Source organism: Sceloporus undulatus, chromosome 1 (assembly GCF_019175285.1).
Source record: "Sceloporus undulatus isolate JIND9_A2432 ecotype Alabama chromosome 1, SceUnd_v1.1, whole genome shotgun sequence".
Classification (NCBI taxonomy): Eukaryota; Metazoa; Chordata; class Lepidosauria; order Squamata; family Phrynosomatidae; genus Sceloporus; species Sceloporus undulatus.
The window spans coordinates 170,910,960-170,921,162 of record NC_056522.1 but is presented as its reverse complement, the minus strand read 5'-3'; the positions used below and the strand labels follow the sequence as shown (position 1 = coordinate 170,921,162).

Sequence of the window (10,203 nt, the reverse complement as noted above, 5' to 3'; positions counted from 1 at the left end):
CCCCCCATTTTACCCCATTTTCGTACTTTGAATCTTTATATGATTTTTATAGTGAAGTTTTAAATTTTGTTTCATTTATGGGTTTTGTACCTAAATGTATGGCATTCAGATGGTATCTGTACGGTATTTTATTCATACAGTGGTGCCTCGGGTTACGAAAGTAATTCGTTCCGCGGCCGCTTTCGTAACCCGAAAAGCCTTCGTAAGCACGAATTGCCATAGGCGCTAATGGGGAAAGCCGCGTTTCGTGCGAAAAAGCGCCGAAAAGCACCAAAAATTTTCTTCGTAACCGAAAATACATTCGTAACCGGAAAAATGATTCCAATGGGATTTTTTTCGTATCCGAAAATTTCGTAACCTGGGTATTTCGTATCCCGAGGTACCACTGTACTTTAGATTTATATAATTAGCTTTTAAAATTTCTATAGACCTTCTATAGAATTTATAGCGGTTTATCTGCTTTGTTTTTTGATATAGCATAAGGGATAGTCAATAAACTATATATATATATATATATAATATATATATATGAATGAATGAATAGCATATAGTTCAAGAAAGCCGACAAACTTAGTAAAACAGGAGAAAAGTATCATTATAGCTCCTCAAAGCTTCAAGGTGTTTTCAGATCTCACTACTGTGCATTCATTTGAGGCTCACACCCATGACGTTCCGATCTCGCTGAAGTGGGACAGAATGTTGTTTACTTGCATAGTGAAAAATAAAATTAACATGATATTCATTTTCATGTGCTTTGTAGATAGATGAAGACCCCAGCCTCATTCCTGAACACACACGAGGTATCTTACATTTGATCCAACAGCAACCTTCAAACAAAAGAATTTATTTTTAAGCTCCATACCACACAGCTTGTCTGTACCACACAGTAAAATAACCACCAGATATCTCCTGTTGGAAAAACTGGCTCCAAGCATATGCTCTTTGTCTGATGCCTCTAAAGCAGTCATACATCAGTCACTTTGAATTTGCCAAAGTAACTATCACATGGACTGTAAATGCATATGCATGATCTAAACTGTTAAAAAAATTAACAGTCCCTGCTACCTTTCCTTTCTCTCCCCCCCTTTTTCCCCCCCGATGCCACATGCTGATGACTGCGTTTTGTAGTTTTAAGAGTATCCCTTTCTGGTGGCTTGGCTTTCCACAGAAGAATAGCTTTTTGGAAAATGGTGCACTGTGGATCAAGACTCTTTAGTATGATGCTTACATTTTGGAAAACTTCTGAGAGGCCGTGTTTATTTTTTATTTTAATTTTTGAGCCTCTACCGTTGTCCTCAACAAACGTATTTTCATATATTTAATGTGGAAGAATAAATAACGAAAATGCAACTCAAATTATTTTCATTGGTGAAACTGAAATTAACCAAACAAACGTCTTAAAAGAACTTGTTAATTGATCGTTTAAAAACAGACTATATCAGTAATTGTGTTCATTACTGCCTTAGAAGCTTGGGTCTGAAGGAGAACTTATATTAGACTAGTAAAACATGACCCTTACCTAATTTTTGAGAACAACAAGCTGCACTTGACCACTCTTCAGCGTGTGTTCCTGCCATTTTTGAAATGATGAAATGCTGTGCATGGTATTTTACCTGAGCTACAACCTGTTTGGACTTGAAAATGTTGTTATAAGTTGAAAGCAGAGTCCTGCTATTAAAGAAACAAACACTATCCTAAGTGAGCATTGGTCAATAAGAATCTTGCTTTCATCTTTCAGTAGTCAGTATATTTTTGGTTTAAATTTATAACTGAATAATGTTGATTTATATTGGTTTAAACTGTGGAGTTTCTTGTTTCTGTAATTTAGTCTTAAACTATTTTTTTACCAGTGCTTATGATGATGTGGTTGCACAATAGCAACTTTTAGAAGCATCATAAAAGCTTCATTCTTGGGTAATGGAAAAATAATAGAAAAAAATAGTCTATAAGCCTATTCTAATAGTGAAATACTTACTAGCTGTGTGAGTTTTGTGAAGGCTTGCTGCTGTTCGCATACACTAATGTGCAGCCCACATTAATAATTTACATAAGCTGGTAACATGAGAGTAGTGGGGAAGCTGTCCAGCCTGGCTTTTCAGATGATTTGCAATTGCTGTGGGTAACCATGAAATTTGAACTATGTAAACTGTCAAACTGATACTGTTACTGTTGTTCACTGGATGTAGTTCCCAATCCTTGATGTGAGGGATACAAAAACGTAAAACTAATGTAGTTATTGGGTGTGGATTGTATTTACTGTGATGAAGATAGGATTGATGCCATCAAGCTTTGTTGATCAGCTGTTTTTCCACTAATGGCAAGACTTGCAGTGTTCATTCATTAATATATCTGCCAAGGTGGAGCCACTTTAAGAGTGAGTTGCCTTGTATCTTGAGTATACAAGTATTGTTTTAAACGCAAGATTTTACTTGCTACATAATCTGTTTTAATACGTGGTTTGGCCTCTATTTATAGGTTTTGTAAATTTTAAAATCAATTTTCTTTAAGGTGGCTCAGACTTTTCAACTCTTGTGCACATAAAATTGAGTTGAATTCATTGTGCCTTTTTTCTTTCCCAGACGTTAATTTGATAACTATATCCTATTAATTAACAATTATGTTAAAATGTTGAAATTGTGGTGTTTTTGCTAAGAACTGAACAAAACAAAACCAAAATTAAATTTGGTCAGTTTTTTTAAATTTCAAAGCAAATACGCATTTGATGATGTGAACAATTTCCCCATTTAGACAGTATTCCCATGTTCTGTGTTGTATATACAAACATTGGTTAATAATTTTTCACTACTGTGAAGATTGATTATTTTTCTTGCACTCAGTAGAGATAAAGATGGAAAAATTGATTTAAAGCAGTAACTTTGGTTTTTCTCAGTTTGTCACCTTACTAGGTCAGGTTGGATTCAGACATTTATAGTTAATAAGGAAACCAAGGTTTGGATCCAAAGATCCTTCTGTTAGAGGAGAAAATACTTGTGGTTTGCTGAGGCATTCCTGATTCCTGCCCCGCCTCATCTACAGTCTGCACAAAGTGGTGGCCAGAGGGGCTGGAGACCCTCAAAAACGTTTTTTGGGGGGGCACAGAGGGCTACAAATAGGGGGAATTGGCAATAGTCTCTCATGTCCCATATGTGGATCTTTGTATCTAAGCCCAAAAGAGAAACTGCTGCACTTTTAAGTTTTCAGGTGTTTTAAAATTGCATTGTGTTCATTATTTTTTTAACTTTCAGTTAATAGATTAATTCTTCCTTCAAAAGAGGCATCTAATGTGTTCCTAATTTTGTATATGGGCTTAGGTTTTATAATCAATAAAAAGCTGCTATCAAATTTAAAACATTCAAGATCCTATTTTGAAGAGTGAAAGTGCTTAAAAATCAGAGGGTTATAGATTTATTGTTATCTCTCAGGGAGTCTATGTATTATACATGTTAGTTTTAAGCATGTGCAAACACCTTCTTTGGGTAAATTTCAGAGCTGGCCAGTCAGCATTACATCCAAACACAACATACCCAGTCCTTACTCAGATTACTCAGATGAGTTCTACTCAGTTCCTTTTTGACTGCTACACTGGTGACAAAAAATGACTTCTCTTAATTTTTATTGAGTTTTTACAATAAAATACAAGTCTGTAGAACAATGACAAACAACAATTACTACAAGGGTGAAGGGTAGTATCTGATGAATAGCTATTTGCAGCAGAATCAGGAATTTGTGACTTCTCTGCCTTTTCTTCAGAAATATTTGGGATTTTTTTGGGGGGGGCTAAGTGCTCTTGTCTTTTGGTCTTCTACATTATGCTATTTTGTTTTGTTTTGTTTTTTCTGATGTAATTTTTAAATGTTACATTTAGCCGTAGGACCCATGGTCTTGAAAACCCTATTCAACAAATGTGCTTGTTGTGATAGTTAGTGTGACAGATTCTTCTGCTAGGTTAGCCTGCAGTTCCAGCTCCCTGGGAAATCCTGTCATTCACCCTGCCCCTTGTTCCCCCAGTTCTTTCGTTTCTGGATTTAGTTACTGGTCTCATGGTAACCCCTTATTTGTGGAGTGTTTTGTTTGGTGTGCATGGCCACACTCCAATTCAGACTTGACAGACAGCTGAAGCAGTTCAAAACAAGGGAAATAATTTATGGACCCGATATGAGAAGTTAAATCTCTGATTCTATTCTTAGGCTCCCCGATATAGGTGTTTTCTCTTCATGTTCAAATCCAGAACTCTGTCAGCTCAGACCCATCTAGTCCACTCCCAATCCTGTCTCTCTAGCCAGACTCCTCTCCCATCTCAGCGCTCTCTTATGGTGAGACAGGCGGCCTTCATTCATCCCCACATGTTAATGTTCATTTACTCAAACACCATGCACTGCCATATGGGCAAAGATTTTCTTCCTCCTTTCTCTCTGTAACACAGCTGCTACTGCCTTTGGCCTTTGCCCTTTGCCCTTAGGTGAAAGTCAAAAGGCTGAACCAGATGCTTCCCAGCCTTACCAAGCAAGGTAGGCATAACCATGCTTCGTTTGCAAGCACTGCTTGAGACTCTGCAACAAAGATCAATTGCCTCACCCTTCCTTATGTACTTTGCTAACATCACAGGCATGTGTGTCTCTAACTAGACTCTGGTGCATAATGTGAAGGAAAATGTCAGCACCCTTGACATCACTTTTGTGTGCCTCTTCAGTCTCAACATTACCCCAATGTTTGCAGCACCCTAAGTATTGAGGCTCAGTACAAGCCTTGGTTCTGAACCCACCTTTGACTACAGGATGTTCCACTGAGGTTTTTCATTGAGAATAAACTAGCCAGTGGCATCAGACCCAAGTAATGGAAGAAATCAAAGCCTAGATTGGATTTTTCCCCCTCTGCTGGCTGTATCTCTGTTCAGGCCTATTGCTATTTACACTTCGTAGCACTTCCTTCTCCTATTGTGAAACTCCCTATTGCCATGTTAGAGAATTTAATCAGTGTTGCAGACATCATTGAAAAAAGAATGAAAAGTAATTGTTAATAGGTAGATCTTGGCTCTCAAAAGTTATCTTCCCTCCAACCCCCAATGTATACAGAGACATATCCAATAGATCCACTCTTGGACCCTGGGGACACAATCTGCATGCCCGTGAATATGAGTGAATTGAAGGAGGCTTCTCCTACAATAGCAGCTGGTTTTTGTCAATTGACTTTTAAAATACTTGTTTCCATGCTGCAGTCTTACTTCCAAGTGTTGATTCCTCGGTTTTGTGATCACCTCCAGAATGATTGACTCCTACCTGTTTGATGATCCACTGCTGTGCAACAGTCTCTCCTTTCCTGAACTGTAGCTTTTATCTTTAATTCCCAGGAGATGATGCGGTCTGAGATTTGGTGTATGGGTACATGTAAGTAAGTTCCTGGATAGAAGCTGCTACATCAGGGATCCGAATGTCCTTCAGAATGCAAAGAATGTGGAGATCAGGTGACAAGTTCCGTTTTAACAATGGTTGTTGTGGGACAAGACAGGAGGAAGGATGTTTCTAAAGCCAAAGTAAATGATATTGGGACATGAGTTGACTCTTCGATAGGTCATCTGTGAATTCACATAGTGTACCATTCATCCCATGTCAGTGTGGTACCTCATCAATGATTACTTGAATTTAACACAGCTGTTTTGCTTGATTTCAAAGCATAGCCGTCTGAGAAGAGAAGTGAACGGGGCACACTGTAGGAGAATGTACATTATACGTAGGGACATTTGAGATTCTCACCCACGATTTCTCCAACTTGAGATTCCTGAGCAAGATGTTTTGTCACTATCCTTCAACCACAGTGTCCTCATCTGGCTTCTAAAATATTATAATTAAAAAATGCAATTATTATATATAGTAACCACACTGTATAATGAACTTCTTGTTTGAGTTTGTGTGAATGTGAAGCTTCGTCTGTTGTGAAAAACTGCTTGCACAACAATCTATTTTGAAGTGGTCCACGCATTCTGTACTCACAGAAAGGGACTGTAACAGTGGTAATGAAGGAAGGGGCTGGCAGCCTTTGAAGTATCTGCCTTTGACTTGGAGAGGTGCTTGGAAAATCACTTTGTCACACCTGTGTCCTAGGTATGAGGTCTCACTATCCAAAATCTGGCAACAAGCCACTGATAATAAACTACAATAAAATGTCATGTTTTAAAGCCATGGATACTATGAAGGTCTTTGAGAGAATAATCTGAAATGATCAATTCTTAAAAGTTTGGGTGATATTGCTGCTGTTCCAGTTGCTCCTCTTGGAGTTTTCTTGAGATCACAAAGAAAAATGGGCTTCCTTTGAAAAGTGTTTTGCACCATCACGCAGGTTGCATCAGATGTTTCATCCTCTGAACCTAAAAAGAGCATCTCTTGGCAACCTATTATGGGTGGTCTGATGCGGGGTCTTGTAGAACAACCATGGCCTGAATCCTCCATTCTTACGCCAACTAGGCTAGCCCTCTGAATCAGTGGCCTGTTACAGACTGCCAAATAAAGTGCTTGGGGTCTCGTTGGAGGTATGCTATTTAAATGATGCATGGGTCCTACGAGTCCGGAGGTTGTGCCAAAGCCACACTCCATTCCTAAGCAATGGAGTGCAGCTTTGGTGGCAGCTTCGGATTCTTAGGATGCAGGCATCATTTAAACAGCATACCTCCAAAGAGACCCAAAGCAGCTTTATTTTGGCAGTCTGTAACAGCCAGTGGGATTTGCCTTGTGTTGATCCACCATTCAGCAGTTAATTCAATGAGTCTAATGTAGTTGGGGCTAAGCAACAGGACTCTCATCAGTGCCAAATACCCAGGCTTGTCGCTGTGACTTCATGCCGTTCCAGCATGGTTTTGTGGGTGTCTGGTTCCTCCATGCCAGCTATGGCCCTAGAAATAATAGTGAAGGATTGTCAGAAAATAGTCTCCTGACATTTTATACATGGCGAGATTGATTTCTTTGGATTTGCTGTGAAAAATATGTTGATTTTTGCTGTGTTCTTGACATCTGTTCCTAATGTAGGCTTTCAGACATGCTCAGGACGAGCATTATAGGTGAGAGTTTGCAAAAACCATTCAAATCTTGTGCTTGTCAAAACTTACTCAAATGCCGTAGGTCAGTCTCACAGTTCTTTAATTTTCATTAAGTCTATTGGATCAGATTGAAGATTTATCTAGCCCAGCACTCTGTTCCTAACACCAACCACACAAGTGCATGTATGAGTATGAGTTTACAGAAGATCATGGAGCACAATACAACCTCCTCTTTTTGTTTCCTATCATCTGTCTCTGAACCTGGTCTTAGCCTCATTGACAACTAATCATTACGAAATTTTAAATTTCTGGATTTTGATTCTTGTTTGCTTATTTGGTGGGATCCTTTTGGAGCCCTTTCATGTCCCTTATTAGAAATAAACTTATAAATAAATGTTCATTTTATTTAACTAAGCAATTGGTGTCATTAGCAGACTAGCTACCTCACTACTTACTCTTGAATCCAGATCTTCATTAACAGTTAGAAAGCACAAATTCTAAACACAGATCTGGCAGGGGAACAAAACCTTTTCTACATCCCTCCATTACAAAAAAAAACCACCTTATAATTTATTCCTACTATCTGTTTCTTATTTTTAGTTAACACCCATAAGGGAACCATCTCTCTCTATACTATTACTGTGAAGAATGCTCAGCTATATTTGATAAGAGACTTTGTCCAAAGCCTTTTGAAATCCAAGTAATTCATCCAGTCAACTTTGTGATCACAGATCAGCCATAAAAAGGACAAAAGCAAAGCACAGCAGAAAATCAAGGCAAAGTCTTCCACAGACCTTATGGCACCAACACACAAACATCAGCCTTATATCAACAAACACATGGTAAAAAGAGCATCCGAACTTCAACTTCCCTTGGCAAGATGAAAAAAATCATCATAGGAATCCTAGAGTGGAAGAGACCGCAAGGGCCATCCAGTCCAACCTCATTCTGCCATGCAGGAACTCTCAATCAAAGATCCCCTGTGACAGAGGCTACCCAGCCTCTGTTTTAAGACCTCCAAAGAAGGAGACTCCATCACTCTCTGAGGAAGTGTGTTCCACTGTCGAACAGCCCTTAATAATGTTGAGGGGAATCTCTTCCTGTAGCTTGCATCCATGTTCCGGGTCCTGTTCTCTGGAGCAGCAGAAAACAAGCTCTTGCCTCCTCAGTATGTATGACATCTCTTCAAGTATTGAACAGGGCTATCATATCACCTCTTAACTTCTCTTCTCCAGACTAACATCCCAGCTCCCTAAGTCGGTCCTCATAGGACATGGGTTCCAGACCTTCACCATTTTAGTTGCCTTCTTTGGACATACTCCAGTTTCTCAACATCCTTTTTGAATTGTGATGCCAGAACTGGACACAATATCCAGGTGACAAAGCAGAATAAAGTGGGACTATTACTTCCCTTGATCTAGACACAAATACTTCTGTTGAGCAGCCTAAAATCGCATTGGCCTGTTAGCTGCCACATGCACAGAAAGCTCCCTTTAAATCTTAAGGGCATCATTCTGCTGAAGAACTGGAGATCATTTCATCTGTACTGAAGATAAGGATCTTAAAAACTCATTACAAAGTTGTTATGAGCTGAACTTCCCACTTTTCCTTCTGTTGAAAAGAGTGGCAAAGGCTTAACTTCTAAAAGGACAAAATTAAAACACCTCCAGGGCTATTTTAATCGTAGCTATTAATCTGTTACTGCCCAAGAAGACATCTGACTCAGAGGGCAGTGAATAATCTACCCAATGGAAGCCTCAGGACTAGGTCAAAGTTTGACAAACTGCTGTAGAAGAGACCTGCTACTGTAAATTTGGAAATGCGCAGGAGGGAGGTGGTAAGTGAGGTAAATGATGATACTGACACTACAGTGGTGGCAGAAGAGTTCAGTGTCAAATGTAGTTTGGGCTAATGGAACAAACTGGCCAAAACACACTTGAGAAAGAATCCAGTTTGAGACTGCTTTAACTGCCCTGGCTCAGTGTAGGGAATTTGTGGATTGTAGTTATTGTGGCACCAGAAACTCTTTCCGACAGACAAGGCTCAATTTCTCAGAACTACAGCTCTCAGGATTCCATAGCATTGAGCCAGGGTAGTTAAGTGTCCTCCAGACTGGATTGTTTCTGCAGTGTGTTTTTGACCTTGTTGTGTGAGAAGAGACTGGATTGATCCTGCATGAGAGTAATGATCTGAGAGAGGAGAGAAAAATGAATGTTATCAGGAATTCGGGATGACTTCCTGGCTGATCTGCTCAGTCCTTGAGATAACGCTCTGTCAGGATCACAACAGCCTCTCTGGACTTTTCTTTTTCTAAAAGAAAGAAAAAAAGATATATATATATCTATATATATAATTAAGAGAGAGAGAGGAGTTATACAAATATAGAACAGTAGGATGGCTAAAAACCCTATCTTACAATTATTCTTTGGACTTTTCTTCTGTTGCAGACTACTCTGGACTGGGGATCATCTCAGATCTGATCTGCCAGAGAGTCCTTTTAGGGTGCCCAAAATATGAGGACTAAGGGAAGATAACTAAGGGTATCATTATCCAACCTCTCTCTGGCAATTGTTGTTGGGCATCTGAGAGATCTGACACCGAGTGTGGGTCACAAAAAGTGTGTGTGTGGCACCACGCTCCCCAAACATATGCCTTTTGGTAGAAATGGTCTGTGGAGTGTGCTGCATCCCCCTAAAATGCTGAAGAGTTGATGTGAGTGGGGTGAGACTCGGTGGGAAGAAAAAGGAGAGGCCCAAGTTAATTTAAAAGTAATATAAAAATAAAACCTTTTTTATTCTTTTCAAATTTATTTAAAAACCCACAAAATTACCAAACTTCCTTAAGTACATGAACAATGTCCATATACATACAGTTAGGTGGCATATGATATTGTGATTAAAGGATAATTTTACTTTTGCTATTACCATTACCGTAGTAGGAGAGACACATACTGTAGAGAGAAAGTCTACAGCCTAACACGTATATCTTTGAATATTGCCATTACATTCAATACATTCATAAAATCATAGAATTGGAGAGAGTTACAAGGCCCCTCCAGTAGCCCCCTTCTGCCATGCAGGAACTCAGTCAAAGCATCTCCGACAGATGGCCATCCAGCCTGCTTAAACCTCCAAGGAGGAGCTCCACTAAGACTTGAAACTCTTCCTTTTAGTATC

The 10,203-nt window shown here is 39.2% G+C and overlaps 1 protein-coding gene across 1 annotated transcript in view; it reads left to right on the top strand.

Annotated features, from left to right (window-relative positions):
• The window catches only part of KPNA3 (karyopherin subunit alpha 3), an 82,023-nt gene that overhangs the window by 49,243 nt on the left and 22,577 nt on the right, over positions 1–10,203 (top strand). The gene's annotated exons all lie outside the window — the stretch shown is intronic.